The 21,770-nt window shown below is 33.2% G+C and overlaps 1 long non-coding RNA gene across 1 annotated transcript; it reads left to right on the plus strand.

Moving 5' to 3' along the window:
• Positions 1-9,244: 9,244 nt before the first annotated feature.
• LOC141697631 (uncharacterized) lies at positions 9,245-14,825 on the plus strand. The gene is made up of 2 exons (XR_012564790.1): positions 9,245-9,753; positions 12,853-14,825. It is a non-coding gene; the product is annotated as an uncharacterized LOC141697631 (long non-coding RNA).
• Positions 14,826-21,770: the final 6,945 nt, after the last annotated feature.

Genomic DNA, 21,770 nt, shown 5'->3' on the forward strand with positions numbered 1-21,770 from the left:
CTAACGCGTTCGTGATACTAAGGTTAACGCAATTATTAAAAGGTTATAGAACGCTAACGAGCAAAAGTGTAACCAGTATAATATTAGGTACGAAAGATAGTAACGATTACGAACTGGAAAAGAGTGGGTATTGAGAAGCAAAACCTATAGCGCAAGAAGCTATGATGAGAGTCTGTGTGATAGACTTGAAAGAATTTGGAATGATCACTTAACACAGATTGGGTTTTCTTACGAAAATAGATCGTATGTTAGTATCGAGATGTCGCCTTATCAGATCCTTGAGGGAACACAATGTCGATCTCCCTTATGCTAGGATGAAGTTGCAGAGTGCAAGATGCTCGGACCAGCAGTGGTCCAAAGGACCAGGGATATAATAGATCTAATCAGAGGACGGCTGGTAGTAGCCCAAGATGGACATAAGAAGTATGTTGATTTGACACAAAAGGACAAAGAATAGGAAGTAGGGGACCTAGTGCTGTTATAGGTATTCCCTTGGAAAGGATGGATGAGGTTCGGAAAGAAAGGAAAGCTAAGCCCACAAATTGTTGGACCCTTGGAGATATTAAGACGTATTGGGAAGTTAGCATATGAGCTAGCCCTACCCCCGAACCTGTATCAAGTTCATAACGTGTTAGGAATATGTGTATTAGTTTGATGATAATTTCAGCAAAACACTTAGGTAGAAATCTAGTGTTTGTAGCCTCAACGGATAAGACCATCTTGGCTATCCGTTGAAGGAGTAGCCTTACTTAGCAATAAGTTTGGTATTGTAGCACATCTCACTCTCTGGTTTCAAGCTGTAATTCTTAGATGTTGTTAGGAGATAATCAGTCATGTTGACTACTAATGGATGTACAAGTAGGAGGGCTAATTGTAAATATTTCATGCCTTGTAATTTTGTATAAGTGAAGAAGTATCAACTGATATTGAAGACCTTCAACGGATAAGAAACTAAGCTTCAACGGATGTCTCTAACGCTTCAACGGATAAGTGCTTCAACGAATAAAGCTTCAACTGCTAGAGCATCAACGGATAAAGCCATCAACGGATGAAAGCTTCAACGGATGCACTGCTAGAGCATCAACGGATAAAGCCATCAACGGATGAAAGCTTCAATGGATGGTCAGTCTCATAGCAGTTGATAGTGACAGTTAACAAAGCTGACAGAGGCACATGGATTGACAGAGATGTGGTAGCCTATTTCAGGAACAGCAGAAAAAGCAGCCGTTTTTAGTCTGGTTCAAAATGGAAAGTCAATAGATAATTCCATATTACACTGGATAAAAATGGAACAGAAATAAGTGGAGAACTATTGTCTTATTATACTTTATCTTTGTCTTCACTTGTAAACTTGGTGATATATAAACCAAGTAGTAGCTAGTAATTAGATATGAATTTTCCCTGAGCTGTTTAGAAATATCAAGAGAGAAAATCATCTAGTTTGTACTAGGAAGCAGTTGTGATTTAATTTTGAATCACAGATTTTCTGAAATAACACATCTCTGGTGGAACAACAAATCCACCAGAAAAGTTTTTAAGTTCTTTGTGTTCATTTCATTTGTGTTTAAATATATATTTGTCTGCATCAGCTCCAAGCAATTCACACACATTTGATCACTCAAACACTTAGTCTTACAAATTGCTCAAAACTTAAAAAAGTTTTGAGATTTACATTCAACCCCCCCCCCTTCTGTAAATCTCATTGTTAGTCCACTAGGAATAACATAACGTGTTCCACGTATCAATGTTAAGGAAGTGTAATCCGGATGCCAGACAAATAGGGGCATATGAGCGCATAGACATGCAACCAGACGTAACCTATATGGAGCAACCGGGGAAGTTTATAGATTGAAAAGGAACAAGTGCTTAGGAGAAGGGTTATCAAACTAGTCAGAGTTTGATGATAGAACCACAATGTGGGAAAATTGACTTGAGAGTTAGAAAGTGCAATGCTAAGAAAGTATCCCTGTTTATTTTCTATCTGATTCCGGGATGGAATCCTTTTAAGGAGGGGAGAATGTAATAACCCCAATTTTTGGAATTTTTAAAACACAGATAAATAGTAACTTTTGCTGATGATGCTGATTAAGGAAAATTATCAGACCACGCTATATAGGAGTACTTTTATGGAAATTCTAAGATCGTATTAGTATTTCATAAAGTAAATGAGTGTATGTAAAGGTCGTTAGAATTCGAATCCGGACACTTTGATTTTTCCCGAAAATCCACCAGATACCGGAAGAAATGAGTATAAGGTAACATGATTAAAAGGATTTAAATTCAAGGATTATAAGAGAGGATCATAAAAGAAATATAAAATATTGAGAAAGGTTTAGGGGAACCCAAGTAATAAGATCCCAGATATGATCCCTCAAACGACGAACGAGAACGAAAGTTAAGCGAACCGTAAAACAAATAAGCGACCAAGAGACAAGCTTGTACAAGATGCCAAGGATTGTGACATCATCAAACCACAAGGAAAGGACATGTGTTAAAAAGGTGACACAAGCATGGTGACATAAGCATGATAAAAAAGAAGTGTGTTGTTGGTTGATTCTTGGCCATGCAAAAGTTACCATGGTAAAAGATCAAAATTTGCCAAGCCAAAAAGGAAATCAACCAAGCAAAATATAAACACAAAAATTAAAAATTTGAATTTGCTCCCATGAAGAGAAGCTCTCGGCCAAAACAAATCCAGCAACTTGAAATTGTCATATCTCCTTCAATACTCACTGAAATGTTGTGTTCTATAGCTCGTTGGAAAGGTATTGAGATGGCCTACAACTCTTGTTCACAAGTATCGTCCAAATAAGCATGGTAAGACCCTCATTTTTACAGTTCTTTCGATCGTACTTTTAGAAATTTCAAAGCCTAACTTTGTGTTCTTGATTTCTTTGGAAAGATCAAGCTTGTAGGAGGCTCCCTAAGGCTTCCTAGCAACTTAACACCTACCAAGGAAGGTATAAACTTCAAACTATAGCCTTTACTTTTACTATTAGTGAGTTTGATGGTTGGTTTTCAAAATGAGAAGCATGATCTTTGATTATTAGTAGTTTGATTTGAAATTGGAGTGATTTGGTGAATGAATCTTGTTATAGTTAATAGAACTTGATTGTGGTTGGTTGAGATGAAGAATCTGGAGAATAAGGACTGGTATAGTATTATGTAGTTGAGGTTTTGATGTGTTAATAATTGTGGGTTGTTTGGTGAGGTTTTGGTGCAGTGAGAAACTTGGAAAACTCGTAAATATAGCCGTCGTAATGCCCGTTTTCCTTAGACTGTTGTACATTAATATCGGACCAGATAACTCACTGACCAATCTTTAAATTTGCCATGTTTAGCTAGATCATGTCATAAGCTTCATTTTGGTATGTGGTTCGCTTAGATCCGATTTACGGTTTAGGAGAAACGACCGTTTTAAGTAACGGCGTTTTACGAACGAACCTTTACCCCTCACTTTACTTTGAGACCTTATTTAAGGCCCTTAAATGACTAATTGGAGTATGAAACAATTATTTAAAGTGGATTAGGCAGTTTGTAGAGTACTCGCGAAAGAATCGCCTTAAAATTCTTAATGGTTAATTTATTAAAAATGGTGGAGCCGGGGGTACTCGAACGACTTATGTGATTCGTTAAGCGTAGGAGTGATCATAAGCGAACGTTAGGGTTCAATTGGTTAAAGTCTAGTTTCTTAAGCGATCGGGGTTTAATTCTGACTTATGTTATTGTTCATAGGTTATTGGACCCACTCTAAGCTTAAGTTTATCCGGGAACACTCAGGCAAGTTTTCTACCCGTTATACTGTTGTTGTGATGTATACATATGTATATGCATTATCTTGTGATAGATGCATGGTGGTTAATTAGCAAATCTTGCGATATATTGGAGCATGTGATATAGTATATATGCATGTCTATTTCGTAATCTTGATATATATTGTTGATTCAATTGCTTATAAGTTGCATAATACCTATGCTAGAGATAAGCAGTAGTTGCGTATACCCTTAGTATAGGGGACCCAAAGGTGAACATTTTCTAAAACCGGGAGTCGATGTTCCCGAGTATATTATATATATATTTATATATATATATAGATATAGTTTTCAAAACTATGAATCTAATAAGGTTTATTCGATAACTTTATTTTATTAATGAATATTATTTTGAATATTCATTCGCGGGCTTATGACTCCCTCTATTTTATTGATGAATATTATTTGAATATTCATTCGAGGACCTATGACTCCGATTATTTACTAATTATTATTCTTTTCTTTTATTAAAGAATAATGTGTCGATAATCAAACTCATTTTTGATTATTCAAATAAAGATCCTACTTTCGTATAAGTATATCTTTGGTTATTTAATATTCATTTCAATTATGAGTTTTAAAACTCCTACCTCGATTATTTTTATAAAGATCACCCTTATGGGAATATTATTGAAATAATAATATTCAGATATTTTCTAATATATCGAGACTAATTTATTTTACTAAATCAACATTACTCCAAACATTCTTAAAAATGTTTTCGAGTCTTCAAAATGATTTTTAAAGGTTAGGGCGGATCGCAAAACTCATTTTTTTATATTTAAGTTCTTCCTTTCGAAGGGGATTTAAATACTCGCTCAAAACCTGAGGGATCCGGCTCTGTGGTGTATTTTATATTCGCAACAAGGTTGTTGTTTTGATAAAAGAGTTTTTGATTACTTACCCAACACTCGGGAAGTAAAATTCTTGGAACAAGTTAATCCATTAACAGGCACCGCCTGGGAAATATCGGTGAGTTTTCCTTTCCAACTAGATACGACTTCTTGGTGGAGCTGTATCAACAAGTTTCTACTTGGGGAAAGGGGGGACAAGCTTTACGTTTCAGAGTCATGGATTTCATCTGAACTAGGAGTGGCGTAAGTGGTCGAGTGGCGCCGGCCCAGCCTTATTATATTGGCCCAAATGGCCTGGAAGTTCCGTTAAGACGGTCCATTCCTTAGGAGTCCAGTGTTCGGTTGACAACTAAATCCGACAGGTTCTCCTCTACATGTAGAAAATGGTGGGGTTGCACTACTGCGACTGATCATCGTGAGTGGTCTTCCTGGCGCGGTAAACTCCGGTAATGAGTTCATCATCCAATTGGATATTTCTGCAACACTACCCAGAGCACTTCGATAGAAAGGCTACGGCTGGGAGATTGTTGAGTGTTGGCAGGGTCGAGTTTTCAAAATGATGTTTTCATCAAATGAAGTATCTCATAACTTCATTTCATTTTGATGATATTTCAAAGATTGATTCTATACAAGTTTTGTCTTGTAGCTTAATCTATGGGATGAACTATTTATACATTGAACGGTGGTAGTTCAAGTAGTATTCGGAAAAGATATAAGTATATTGGAGTATCTTGTAACTTCATCTTTTAAACTTATATCTAGTAAATGATTATCTTGTGCATGTCAAAAATTTTCAGAAAAACGTTGAGACAAGGTTAGATATATGAGATCACCTTGCAACGATATTTTTATACATTTATAAACTGGAACTCTGTGTATATTATACATGTCAGAGGATTTCAAAGATTGTGAAAAGTATATAGGTATATGTATACTGAATATTTTGCGACTTGGTCACGTTAAGATATCAACTTGGTTCATTTCTTCTTGACCAAGACTTTCATGAGTACTATGAGAATGCTCATATATTGTTAATTATTATACATATTATTTCGGTGGGCTTGTTGCTCACCCTTGCTTTCTTCTTTCATCACACAACAACAGACAGACAAGATGAACAGGACCAAGCTCCCAATTTGCGAGCGGATAGGAAACGTTCCGCAGTTTCCTATAGGCGTTGATGTCGCTGTAGCTGAGGTAGGAACTACCAATAGGCTAGGCTTTCAACTTTTGATGTACCAGACTTATGTATCTTTATGAATTGTAATAATGGCAAAGAAATGTAAATTTATTCAGAAATTCTTTTAAGGTGTAACAGTTTATAATTGTGGAATAAAATGACTTGTGTTATTTTTGATATTCATCTCTGAGATTATAACTTGTGGTGTGAGAAACCCTTTTAAGGTGTAACGGTTTATAATTGTGGAATAAAATGACTTGTGTTATTTTTGATATTCATCTCTGAGACTATAACTTGTGGTGTGTGTGTATGTATATTGTGGGGTCATAATACTCAGTAGTTGGTTGACTGTTAAGATTAAGTATTAATAAAGGAAATGGAACTCGTGACAACCCGAATCCCCGACCCCGGATTTGGGGGTGTTACATTATTGGTCCGTTTTCTATACAAAGTCTCGGAGGTCGTTCATATACGTTGGTAGTTGTGGATGACTATTCACGATTTACAAGGACGGAAATTCTCAAAGCAAAAAGTGATGCTTTTGAATCATTCTCTTCTTTATGTAAAAGGATTTAAAATAAACTAAATAAAACCATATTCTATATAAGGACTGATCATGATAAAGAATTTGAGAGTTCTAATTTCACCAACTTTTGTGATGAACATGGCATCACACATAATGTTTTTGCTCCATACACTCCATAATCGAATAAAATAGTTGAACGGAAATATAGAACACTTCAAGAAATGGCTAGCTCAATGCTACATAAATATCATCGACCTAAATATTTTTAGGCCGAGGCTATGTCAACAGCTTTCCATATTCTTAATCGGGTTTTGCTACGACCTATAAAGCAAAAGACTCCTTACGAGCTCTATTTTGGCAAAACTCTGAAATTAAGCTACTTTCGAGTATTCGGAAGCAAATGTTTCATATTAAATTCAAAAGATTACCTTATAAAGTTTGATCCTAAATCGGACGAAGGTATATTTCTTGGATACTCAAATAATAGTAAAGCTTATTGAGTGTTTAATCTAAAATCTCTTGTGGTGGAAGAATCAATGAATGTTGCATTTGATGAAAGTAAACCACCCGCAAAATATAAAGATCTTATCGAAATGAAAATGTCGAACAAGATGACATTGAAAAAGTCATTCGATAATTTGAAAATATGGATCTCGGGACTCCCGTTCATAAAAATCCATTAGAATTGGACGAAAAGGAAGATGAACTTCCCTAAGCAATTCCCACTTTAAATAGTCATCCATTAGATAATGTGATTGGAGACTTAAGGAAGGGAGTTCAAACGCGATCATAAGTTCAAAACGTTGTGAATCATCTTAGTTTTCTATCTCGAATATAACCTAAGACCACGAAAGAGACTTTATTAGACGAGGATTGGATCTCTATAATGCAAGAGGAATTACTCGAATTTACTCGTAGTAAAATATGGGAACTTGTCCCATATCCTCATGATACCTCTATAATTGGTACAAAATGGGTATTTTGAAATAAATTAGACGAAAACAGAATGGTAGTCCGAAATAAAGTAAGATTAGTTGCACAAGGATATACCCAAATGGAAGGTATAGACTTTGATGAAACATATACACCGGTAGCAAGAATTGAATCAATTCGAATGCTATTGGCTTACCATGTCAAAAAAATTCAAAGTCTATCAAATGGATGTGAAATCCATATTCTTAAACGGGATTTTGGAAGAGGAAGTATATGTATATCAACCTCCCGGTTTTAAAAATGCAACACATCCCGATTATGTCTATAAATTATATAAAGCTCTATATGGATTAAAACAAGCCCCAAGAGCGTGGTATGAAAGGTTGAGCAAGTTCCTTCTAGAAAATAAATTTAAAATGGGAACGACCGATAAAACCTTATTTACGAGGCAAGATAAAGATGATATATTGCTCATACAAATATACGTAGATGAAATCATCTTTAGTTCAACAAATGATGCACTACGTAAAGAATTCTCTGAAAATATGAGTAAAGAATTCTAAATGAGTATGATGGGAGAATTAAATTTCTTTTTGGGATTGCAAACAAGGCAATCTGATGAAGACATCCATATCTCTAGATCCAAGTATTGTAAAGAGATGTTGAAAAAAATTTGAAATGGATAATACCAAACCCATCTCTACTTCTATGTATACATCCGATAAATTAACAGAAGATCCGAAAGGAATTCCTGTAGACACAAAGAAATATCCGGAAATGATTGGTAGCTTGCTCTATATAACTACAAGTCATCACGATATTCAATATAGTGTTTGTAAGTGTGCTAGATTTCAAGTAGCACCAAAAGAATCTCATTTATCTGTACTAAAAAGGATATTGATATATCTTAAAGGAACCACTGATGTTGGTCTTTGATATCCAAAAGAAATACAATTTGACTTAGTATATTTTTTTGATTTGGACTATGTCGGGCATTTAGTCGACAGAAAAAGTACAAGTGGTACTTGTCAGTTTCTCGGTGGTTGTTTAGTTTCTTGGTTTTCAAAGAAACAAAATTATGTATCCATCTCAACAACTGAGGCTAAATATATAGCAGCCGCAAAATGTTGTGCACAAATACGGTGGATGAAGCAAACACTCGCTGACTACAATATAAAATTTGATGTGATCTCAATCTTATGTGATGATACAAGTGCTATTGATCTTAGCAAAAATCCCGTATTACATTCAAGATCTAAACATATAGATATGAGACATCATTTTTTACGTGATCATGTCAATAAAGGCAATATAAAAATGACTCATATTGATACTGAGTTCAATCTCGCTGACATATTCATAAAACCATTAAATTCCGAAAGATTCACTAAACTCCATTTAGATTTAGGAATGTTGGAATTTATAAAGTGAATGGTTCAGATAAATAATTATAAGTATATATATATATATAAGAATATTCAAGGTTTATAAGCCGTTTCATGAAAAGGATATTTTCTCGATCAAGTTATTAAGATTTTTTAAAACTCAGATTCATCAATAAAGAAATTTATTGATCGGGTTTAAAGAGAACTTAAATAGCTCAGATTTACCGGGAAAATAAACCTAATCGAGTGAATATTATTATTCCATGAGATTCTTAAGTGCTTGGAATTTATTGTCACAAAAATAAATATGATATATATATATTTCATAAAATAATTACATTATATATCTATATATATTACTTATTTGATCCAGAAAAATATTTTTACAAAAAATGTATATATATTGAATATTTTTACCATCCCAACAGAAGAATTATATTAGGCCCAATATAAAATATTTTCAGCCCATAACTCTATTCTCTTATAGCAAATTATACTTGGATATATGTATATACAATAGTCCAAGATATTTTCAAAAGACCCAACTAATTTTATCATTAAGCCCACCTCAAACTGATTTTAACCCAAACCAATTTCTAAAAGAAAAACCCAATCTCCATCTGAGTTCTCTGTTCTTTCTCCGATCAAAATTCAGAATCCCGGATTATTTTAGTGCTGTCTCTACTCAAATGATTCGATCTCTCTCCTTTTCTTTGTCGATACTTGAGTAATTGATGAAAAAACAATGTTGGGTTGGTCAAAACAAATGATTTCGATGTGATTAATCAATGATCTCCTCAATAGATTATTGATACAACTCGAAATCAAAAGTACATAAGCATGATATTACTTATGTTAAGTTTCTTATACTTGTCTAAACCTAACCCTTAAAGTTTTAAGATGATGTTTTGCAGGATAAATTGATTAAGGGTCATCAAGAATAAAAGCTTCACAGAGCATTGAATATACAGTGTTGACAATCTAATTATGCCACGAAGCATATCAACGAGTCAACTCATGACCCAAATTCATCAAAACTTGGCAGAGCTCGAGCTAAAGCAAGGTGAGTCCTATGAGGTTCACGACTATAGGCTAAGGTACTCATTTTCTAGGAACTCTCAAAATGATGATTATCATCTATGAGATAGTAGGAATTCTAGATATAAATAAGTGATAGAGATTTTTAGCTATTTGTCACTTGAATTGTGTGCTAAATTATGCGTAAAATCAGTCACTGGTCAGTGATTATTTATTTGTGTAATTATATGATATATGTTTCTGGTAGGTTCTTTACTTAACTCACCAATGAGACTATATTACATGATTTTGAATTATCTGCAATGTTTAACTTGTTTGTCTGTTTAAAACATATCCTGCTGGCTGGTGATGTTCACTCAAAAAAAATGCAAGGTTGGTTAAAAACGATATTTGTGTAAAATGGTTGCTTAAAAGGGTAGTTGATTACCGATACTATGATGGTTGGGTTAACTAGTTAGATTACAAATTTATTGGAAAGACACAATAAGTGCAGATGAATGATAAGTGATTGATTGACATTTGCCTGTCCTATTTGCACTTATTTGAGTCAAGAACGCTAGCAAGGTTAAGGTAAAAATATTCTAAATAGTAAGATACAATTTGTAACTCTTTGAAACCTGAACTTATCTGTCTTATATAAAACTGACTCTATGTGTGTTTGTCTACCAATCTTCCTAAACACATACACTCATTGAAACACAATATCTATAGTCAACAAAAATTTGTTCTTGGTTCTGCATTAACTTTAAGTGCAAGTTGTTCTCTGCAAATTCAATCCGGTATCTAGGTTGTCTCATTAGGTTTCCCTAGTGTCAACAAATGGTATGCCTTACTCATTATCTATCATTTTGAAATGCATAGCTAAGACACTTGACTTAAAAGGGGACTTTTGTAAGGATATCTCTAGTTATTATACATGGACTAAGTTGCAATTTGTTATTAAAAATCACAGTTCTTTTTCAGGAGAAATGTTGTTTATGTGCTTGTCATATTTGCTCACTTGCTTTTGACCTGCAAGCACTGGCCTAATTCCAACCAGTTTAACATTACACTCTAATATCTTCACAATGATATTATGCTTAAATATCAGATCTCTTGTTATCATACACATTATGGTATATGCAAGTCACTAAATATCATATGCCATATGGTCTACTACTAATCTGCTTGAAATAAGAATAAGGACTATATATGCACACATATGTAAAAAGAAGGATAGAATTTAGTTCCATTGTTCTGATAAAATCTCTATTGTCATATTTATAGTAAATATCTGTGCTCACACATTTCTCTAAACAATTTTACATCTCACTAAGAATGACTTATTCTGAAAACATGATACTAGAATTACTACATGAAGTTCTCTTGATTAAACTGATTGTACTTGAGTGATATGAAATGGAATAATGTGTCTAGCTTGCTTGCTTACTTTACGAGTAGATCAAAACTAGGATTTGAAATCTATGCTCTTACATGGACATACTATGCTTCCTGGTCTTTCAGTGCTATACATGAATTATGTGGTCCAAATTTTAATTAAGTTTTCTAATATCTGTTGTCAAGAGCATGTGTCTGATGTTAATTAACTAATATTTGGCTTAGTTTGCATACCATTTAATGTAGATCATTATTATTTTACTCGAATTTAGTTCAGATTAAATGGACGCTCACCAAATCAGAATGCAATCTTTCGTTAGTCTATACTTTCCCCCTTTGTGTTGTTCATTTGCTACTAAGCACTTCTGTTTGGAAATATAAATGCACACACCTTGTTCCTAATTATGATTCAATCTGAAATCATTTAATCCATATCGTTTAACCTCACGCTGGGTCATTTGCATGTGTTAGGTAATGAATACAACACAGAGGGGGGTGAATGTGTTTTGGATTATTTTTAAGTTTTTTGAACTGTTATGGATGTGGTGAACAAAGTAATCTAACTTGTAGAGATAAAGTGTTTTAAACAGAAATAATAAAACATGCACATTAACACACTATCTTCAAAACTCACTTAATTTTATATTAAAATCAAGTATGTCTTACTACAAATTTCTGGGTTCTTTTTGATAAAGAACTCAGCTTCTTTCTTGAGAGAGTTACAAGAATTTTAGATCTATTTGTTACTCCTAAAACAAAGCATCCAGTATTTACTTAATAGTAAACACAGGTTTTACACAACATGCAATAACATGTACTAAACCCTACTTTAAGTTAACTAAAACTTTCTATTTCTGGCTTAGTGTATCTTTGCAAATCGTGCATGTCTGTGACTTTACTTTGTCAGTTAATCTTGGCCTTTGATTTTGTACTCTTCAAGCTGCTTTTTGTATACTTTTCAAATCAGTGATTGATTTATTTGTTGATTGATAATCTTGGATCCTTAACTGGTCTGCATTTTGTACTTGATTTTTATATCGAGATCTCCAGTTTGTTATATAGAGAACTCGACATATTGATAAGTATAATGACTTATCGAGATCTCTTATTACTCTATAGTTGTTTTTACTTATCGAAGTCTCTGAGTTCTCTATAATAGGATTTGGCTTGTCGAGATCTCTGATTTCTGCATGTAGAAAAGACTTGTCGAGACTTGTCGATATCTCTGAGATCTCTATAGGTATATTGACTTGTCGATATCTCTGAGATCTCTAATGATAATTTGACTTGTCGATATCTCCAATCTTCACATCTTAAATTTGACTTGTCGATATCTCTGAGTTCTTTATTGCAGAAATTACTTGTCGATATCTTCAATCTTCATATCTTCATTTGACTTTTCAATATCTATGAGACATCTATATAAGCCATTCTTGACTTTTCGATAAGTCATTTTGGAGTTCTCGAATGATTTCTCTATAAGACTTAATCTGTGACTTGTAGATTTCTTGACTTAGAATATTTTTCCCAAAACAGATTTATTCAACTCTAAGTTTCTTCACATTGTCTCTGAGGCATGATCTTCTTCCAGAGTTTTTTTTAGGCTTGAGACTGTTTACAGAAAAATACTTCAGTCTAGTCTATTTACACTTTTACAAACTTAAGTAATACAATACAAAATGCAAACTTAGATTATCATACAACTTACTTAGAGCTGTCAATTTGACTTAGTCTTGTTATGGTACAGGCATGTCTTGCACAACAGCATGGATTCAAGAAATATTAAAACCTTGGTAGGTGCATCCATGGAGCTGGTTTATCTATTGATTGTTCAATGTGATAGATTTTTCCTGAAATAAATACTATGAATATAATAGATGATCTTAGTAAATGTATTACAATAATATCTAAATGTTATTTTAGTAGCTAATATAGTAGCTTATTTGGTCATCAAGATTTATGTACATGATTTGTGATGTTAGAAAGTGCTTAACCTCTGCACACACACACATATTACATATGTAGAACTGCTAAAACAAGTGCAGTCAAAGTTACTATCTGCTTCAAAAATTATTCTGATCTGTCCCAGATTGCTAATCTTGCTACAAAGCTGTGGTCTAAAAGATAACTTGGTGTTGATCCCATTAAAGGAGTTGTTCTAAACTATAATTTATGCTGTAATGTTGGTAAAAGTTCAGAAGAAATGGAACTTGCAGGATTTGATAGTCTTTTGCTCATTCTGTAGACCTTGGAAAGCTAAATCTGTTTGTAACCTTCTCTCTTATAACTTATTATTCATCTCATAATTATCTACAATGGGTATGTTTTAGAAGTTATAAATTGTATTTGTCTAGTTCTTGTAGTTGAAGTGTATTATCAAAATTAGTAATAACACAGTTGCCTGCTAGAGTTGAACGTTTGTAGACTACGCTGTGCAAGTACATGGAAATCAAGAGTACTAGAGAGCATTAGAGTTTTATAATTATATTGTGTCCGAAAACTCAAGGTCTGCAATTCTTGTAAGTATAGTATTATTTCATTCCAAATCATACAGGTATGCCTAAACTTCCCTGATATATTAGTTCACAAAACTGCAGTGGTAAAACTGTGATTTCCCCATGGTAACTTGATTTATATCTAATGATTATCTCTGTGGAAATCATCTTTACACTACATACTACTTTTCAAAAAATAAATTAACTACTTAATAAAAATCTCAACCAAATGTTTGCTGGTATAGGCTTTGCACCTACCTCTCCTGTAATCTCTTTAGTACTAAATAATTGTCTCTAGCATTGATATTGACCAGAACTTACTAGAACCAGAAATGAATATTTATGGTGAAAATTTAGATATTATTCATGCAATCTAGATATATTAAAAGTTCTATGCTTGGAGCTAGATTACACTACAGAATTCTTAAAGGAAACAGGTAAATGCATTTGATTTTATTCCCAGAAATGATAATTCTGCAAACAGGTGAGCATAAACAGGAAGTGCCTCAATTCTGTGCACATACACATTCTATTATACATTTAGAACTGATAAAACAGTTGCAGAGAAGCTATTATATTATCCTGAGAGTCATGTGACTACACAACTACAAGCAGTGCTCAACCTGGCCCTCACACTAACAAAGCGAACTGGAAAAGATTAACAAAGAAATTTGCTGGCTGACTGACTTGTGAGAACTGTAACTGATCAGATCTTTAAGGTTTGAAAATTTAAATTCATCATCAGCTCCAAGGTACACATTACAATATCTGTTTATTTAAAAGCCTTTCACACATTTAAGTAGCTATATTGAACATAGCTCATTCATATACCAGTTAGAAATCAATCATATTGATACTTACTAAGATCACTTGCAAATGTTTACTTGACAATTAGTACACTGGATATGATAACATGTTTAAAAAAATAGATATATTCGCTTTTAGCTGGTAGAATTGAGTATCATTTGTTATATTTGAAGCTCAATTTCATGTAATAGAATATGTATTATGAATTGTGTGTGTAACTGGTTGTAGAATGTAATGGTGATAGTCTCTATTAAAGTCGCTTGACACAGATCGAAAAGCATTGTATGAGTAAAAAAGTAGAATGTACTAGCTTTCTCTAATCTCTGTGTAATTTCTAGATGTCATGGGTTTAAATTCTTGAAAACTGCAATGTATCTATACTCTGTTCATTTATCAGTATTGTACTAGTTGAGAATTACATGTTGCTTATAGTGTGATATAATTTGCTGGTTACTACAGTCAGTACAAATGATTCTTAGAGACACGGTTTATAAGGAGTTTTGTAATCAAATCACAAGTACCCTTAAGAACTTGATTTTTAATGATATTGCCAATGTCTGGTAGTAATTTTAATAAACTATGTTGTCATCTCAAAGATACAAAGTTGATATCTGCATGCTAAAAACAGTATTTGACCATTGTATCATGTTTTGTAAAGTCATGTTTATATAATTCACATTCTATGATTAAAGGTCATGAACTATAACAAATTAACTAGATTCAGGCTCCAAAACCTAGTACATCCTGTTATGATGATCATTTTATTGTTTAAAATTCGGTGGATCCCGATGATATTTTTTTAAAAAGTGTTGATCTTCCAGATTTAAGGGAAACTAAAAGCTTTTAAAGTAGAAATTCTCAAACTATGCTTGCTTGATTTCCTTTTCCTATGAAATCTCTAGCCATTTATTTTTCTTAAAAATGTGTAGTTGGCATAATATTAGTTGGCGTACACAGGAGTCACCGACAAAGAACTATACTCCTGTACTTGGTTACCAAAGTAATGGTTAAACAATTTTTTAACCTTTTACATGCATAAGTCAATATATATTACTATATGCTAGGGGTGTATAAACAAACCGCTCAACCTCATCCATGCTAAATCGCTCGCAACCGAATCGCATTTGCGGATAATCGCGAAACGCAGATTGGTTGTGGATTTAAATTTTAAAAACCGCCCATTCGCGGTTTGGATGCAGTTTTAAATTCTTAAAAATCGCAAAATCGTAACCGCAACTCGCAACATATATTTATAATAAAATATATTTTCAAAAATGTAGTTGATATCATAAAAATTAATAAGTATATACATTTATCAACTAATCTTAGGTTAATGTTAAGAATTCGTTCATAAAATTCACAATCATTATAAGATATATAACCAAACAAATGAAAAATATAATCAACATATGTAATTTTTTTATCTTTTTCTTTTTTCTTCTCTCGCCTCCACATTTTTGTATGTTTTTAATATCTTTACTCCACACGGAGCATTAGTTTATATTTTATTTTTGAATGTAATTTATCACGTAACTTAAACTTCAATTTATTAATATTCCGAATTTACTTTTTTGCAAATTATTAATTATTTTAAAATAAGTGGTTGAAATGCAAACCGATCCGCAATAACCGCAAATTCGCAACCGCAAATGACGCGGTTAACCGAACCGCAAATGCGGTTGCGGATGACAATTTTTTAAAACCACTCTTTGCGGTGCGGTTGCGGATGACAATTTTTTAAAACCGCTCTTTGCGGTTTGGTGCGACTTTTGCGGTTGTGGATGACAATTTTTTAAAACTGCTCTTTGCGGTTTGGTGTGACTTTTACCCCAAAACCGATCTGATCTGAACCGTGTACACCTCTACTATATGCAAGATGTTCATGTTTGTTACTACAATATTAAATATCCTCCCTTTATATGTTTAGAAATAGAAATATCTCAGAAATATATGTTTAATTTTTGGTATTATACCAAACAAAAGTGGAAGAAGAAATTAAACCCATCAATTTTTAAAATTTTAAAGTTTGCTAGACATGGATCTAATTTGTGCTTATATATTTGATGATAAATCTAACAAAGCTATTTTGTAGGATTTAAGTAAGAGCTTAAACTCTCTAAGTAGCTAAATGCTTTATGTGCAAAATACTTTTTCAAAAATTCATGCATACATCAAGGGGAAGCACACACTTGCAAATTTAAATTTTATGTTTGTTTGGCAAATACCAAAAAGGGGAAGATTGAAAGGATATCTTCGATATTTTATTTATTTTGATATTTGTACGATTAAACATATAATTAAAATACATGTAGATCATCTCCTTTAGGACATGAATTTATATAAATATAAATGAGATATTCCATTATTCTGAAACATCAAAATTATATCTTTATGGAATATATCTCTAAGGCAATAAGATCAAAAAATAAATATCAAGACATGATATTTTTTAGATCTCTATTGCAAATCAATAAGGCAACAAACTCGAAAAAGGAATGTATCAGAAATATTCCTTAGAAGACTCGTGCTATATCAAAATATTTCACTTTTCGCTCTAAAATATATTACTACATCAATCAAAAGAGTTTTTTATTCAAAATTTTATTAATATTCAGAATTGAAATATTAATATCTAGTTCTATAACTTATTACATGTACACTTACAGTAATTTTCTCCCGTTTCGCAAAATTAGCATTTGTCGGAGAAAATTATTCAAAAATACTCAAAAATATTTCCTACCATCCAAATATATTTTAAATATTAGGAAATATATTTTAAGTATTTACTCAAGTCAAAACTTTGGTCAAAAGATCCATCTCTTTCATTTCAAGATCAATGGTATTTTTACTCGAAAGAAAAAGCTGACAGAACCCTTTTAAATCTAGATAAAATACTTCCACGTAATAGAATGATTTGAAATTTGTATGGATTATTTAAATGGTATTTTCTAAGTATGGTAAAAATTTCGTAACATTTTGAGAATTTTTGTCCGAGCACAAAAATCGAGGCAGTTGATCCCACAGTTGACCATGTTTGACTTAGTTACCATTGACTGAGGTTAACCAAAATTTGCAGGACAACATTTTATAATATTTAGATAATTATCATATGTTTTATGATATTTATTTATAAGTTTTTAAGGTGGTCATAATTGCTGGTGTTTAATGCTTAATTAAGTAATTAAACAAAGATTGAAAGAAAAAGGAATATATATTATTATATTCATAAATCAGCTGAATTTTTGAACTCCATAAAATTTTTTGTCTCATATTACAAGTTGCAAAGAAACACAACTAACACACTTTGCTTTCCATGTCATCAATCCATGTGATTTACATCATCCACCATCCATTTTCCTCAAATCTCCACCATTCAATCCACCCAACTTCTCTTATAAATAAACCTTCATCCCAACCCATTTTCTTCAAGAAAAAGAGCCACAAAGTTTCAGAGATTTTTTCAAGAAGTATCTCTTTTCATCTCTTTCAAATTCTAAACACATATTTTTTCTCAAAAACCTTATCTCTCTTAGATATATACACATATATACAAGGTTTTTGAAATCCAAGCTTAGCTTCACCCAACCAAGCTTCATCCCACCAAGTGAACTCATTCACTACCACTTCCCGGCCTCCCGAAGGGCTGCCCAAGTTCGACAAAGTGCCAAAATCCGGCCGAACCTCCGGCGAATTTTTTCGGCGAACTTTTCCGATTGTTTCTCAAAAGTGGTAACTTTTAGCTTCTTATTTGAGTTCTTTTTATTTGAGTTTTGTACTTAACTACTCTACTTCATCTTAAACTCTAATACGAGATCTCTTATAAAGAAAGTTCTCAAGCGAAAAGAGAACTAAGATTCAAACTCGAAATTCGAATAAGTACTTGATCTTCAAAAAATCATTTCAACAAGAAGATCTATAAAGAGAAGTACTTAATCTCCAAAAGTGAGATTATATTTGACACAAGTTCACGAGTTAGCCAATTAATTTCACACTATTTAATTGGATCTTGGCTAACAAATATTCGTGCACATAAAATATTACAAAGTATCGTTTAATCCCTTCTAACATCTTTAGTGTTCCGGGGGATTATAAATCGATCTATAAACACTTCGTAATTTATCAAATATCAAAGCGGATTAAGGTCACGAGTTAGCCAATTACTTTCACGTTGTTTAATTGGATCTTGGCTAACAAATATCGTGCATATAAAATATTACGAAGTATAGTTTAATCCTTTCTAACATCTTTAGTGTTCCAGGGGATTATAACTCGATCTCTAAACACTTCGTAAATTTTTATTATTTTTAAAGACGAATCAAATTCATGAGTTAGCCAATTAATTTCACGCTCTTTAACTAGATCTTGGCTAACACATACCGTGTATATAAACAATTACGAGACATGTCGTTTAAAACCCTTCTAACATCTTTAATGTTCCGTGGGGTTATTATTCGATATATATAAACTACTTGTAATTATTCGTCTAAACTTCAAAAGCACAATCTTAAGCCAATTATTTGCACTTTATTTATTTGGATCTGGGCTAAGACTCATAAATCTTATAAACCGTGCTTGAAGTTAAAAGTATACTTTGACTACATAATTGTCAAAACATAAGTATACTAAAATCCTTAAGCCTTCGAGCTTACAAGATAGTTACAATTTCGAGATTGTAACTAAAGTATTCTTTGATCTATAAATACATAATCGAAATAAGAAGAATACTAAAGAAGACATAAGATATAAGTGCTTTATATAAAAGACTTCTCATATTACTCCACAAAATTAACTTAATCTATAAAAGAGTAATTATAAATATACTTGGACTATCACGCATTACTTTAAGTCAAGTATACTTATTTAGTTTTAATATTCCTATTTGAATATTATACTATCTTGTGAGCTGGTACCGTAACATACTAGTTCAAACCATCTTTTCTCTACTTATTTTATTTTGTGGATTGTCTTATTAGTTTTGTAGTGAGGTGAAGTGACGTGAGATGATTCTCGTTCTAAGACCCAAGTCCTAGACGTACTAACAGGGAGTTAGTAGTCTTCACACCGTGAAGAAGAGGAAAGACCCAAGACCGGATCACTAATATCCAAGACCGACAAAAGTTAAGGAAGCCAAGTCCACACAAAGGTTCTATATCAACTTTGAAGAAATAGCGGGAAGTTATTGTCTAAGATAAGTGGTGTAGGTATTACATTTATTTTGAGGTGGTAACCCTTGTGTTACGCACTAAGAAAAATACTTGTAAGGGTGTAAAGGCTTCTCCGCCTACTAAAGGAGCGAGTTTATTATAAAGGGAAAATCCCGAGTCCGGGAGAGGAGCTCGGGGACTGGACGTAGGGGTGAGTGAATCTATTAGTAGTTGTGTCATCGCGAACTAGGATAACATCACCGTATGGTATTTGCTTTCTTGCACTTTATTTTTCCGCACATATAAACTGCATAACTACTCGGTAAAGTTTTAAAAAGGGATAAATTATTTTAAAATGCCATAATAATTTTTAAATTGGTAATTAAGCTATTCAACCCCCCTTCTAGCTTAATATAGCCCTTTTACGGGACATTACACATTGGCTGGCCAAGGAAGCTTCTATATCTTATGTAATATTTGCAGACAACGTTTTTCTCTTTAGCAAAGCCACTGCAGCTTCAGTTGGGTCTTTGATGAGGGGGTTTCAGTGTTTTTCGAATGCTTCTGGGTTGCATCCTAATCAAACCAAAAGTCATTGTTTTTTTGGTAATGTCTCTCAGAATTTCCAGAACACTATTTTGAATTTAACAGGTTTTCAAGTAGGTGATCTTCCAATAAAATATCTGATAGTGCCTCTCATCTCCCCAAAGCTGAAATCTCGAGATTGCATTCCGTCATTTCATAAAATTTGTAAAAGAATTGACAGTTGTACGTGTCGTAAACTAAGTCATGTTGGTAGACTCCTTTTGCTAAAAGTGGTACTGTATGGAGTGTAAGGATATTGGGAAGCACATCTCTTTTTATAAAAAGATGTTCTCAAGAAGCTCATTTCCTAGTTCATCAAATTATTATGGGGAGTTAGTACTACTTCATCGAAAATGGTCAAAGTCTCGTGGGAAGATTGTTGTTGCCCCAATGAAGAGGGGGGGGCTTGGGCTCAAGAATATTTTTAACTCGAATTGAGCTGCCATCTACTATCAACTTTGGATAATTTTAAAAACTCATGACAAGTCAATTTGGTTAATCTGGGTCCACAAAACTGTGCTAAAGAGAACGGCGTTTTGGACCAGGAATATTCCTTATTATGCCTCCTGGTGCCTTAAGAAAATCATGAATGCTAGGGAGGAGGTGCTTAGGTATGTCAAATACAATGATGGGATAAATTCTTCCTTTCTTTTGTGGCATGATCCGTGGTTGGAGAGTAAACCATTATTTCATGTTAATAATAACAGTTTATTCTCCTTGACGGAGACCGATAAAATGGATAAGGTTAATGTTTGGATGGAGAATGACAACTGGGAAATTCCGAATTCAAATCATATGGACGTTATTGACTTGATAAGACGTATAGTTGGAGTTAGATTAAAGCGACATGATAATATTGCTTGGGAGGATGATCTGAAGGCTTCAACATCTTCAATTTATAATAGCATCTGTAACCATAATTCTTTCCCACCTTCGACAAAAGTCGTCTGACACTCATTTCAAATTCCAAAATGCTCGTTTTTCCTGTGGTTGGCCTTTAGAAACCGATTGCTAACTAGAAATCGAATGCATAATTTTGGGCTTGCTGCGGATGCAAATTGTAAACAGTGTAACTGTGGTATGATGGAAATGGTTGAGCACCTTTTCACTTCCTGTTTTTACACTGCTCCGGTATTTGATATGGAAATGTTTGGTCTATCACGTGATTCGAACTCCTACTTGCAAGGAGTTTTATTTAATAACAAAATCACAAAGACCCAAGAGTAGCTTGGCTACCTGTTTTTCAGTTGTTGGTCATCTGGTTTGGAAAGAACGTAATTCTCACATTCATAATCCCGGCAACAAACGCTCAGCCCAACAAGTTCTTTACTCGGTTAAACAGACGGTGAGAGAAAGAATCTTCACTAGTCGAAGGTTTAGGCAGAAGGCTTCTAACAACATCAACTTGATCTCTTTTTCGTATTAAATATAATTTTAGTTTCATGTTCTGAGATAAGGTACTACTGCTTCAGCCCTTTTCTGCGGGTAGTTTGCCTCTATTTTGCTCGCGGGGTATGCCCCTAGAATTGTACTAATTTCGTCCGTCTGTTTATAAAATACTTACTTAGAAAAAAACATTTATATTGGTGTTCGAGCTTATTTAGCTTGGTTCTTTTAAAAATTGAAATTTGGCA

The sequence above is a fragment of the Apium graveolens genome, chromosome 11, assembly GCF_009905375.1.
Source record: "Apium graveolens cultivar Ventura chromosome 11, ASM990537v1, whole genome shotgun sequence".
In the NCBI taxonomy this organism is placed as follows: domain Eukaryota; kingdom Viridiplantae; phylum Streptophyta; class Magnoliopsida; order Apiales; family Apiaceae; genus Apium; species Apium graveolens.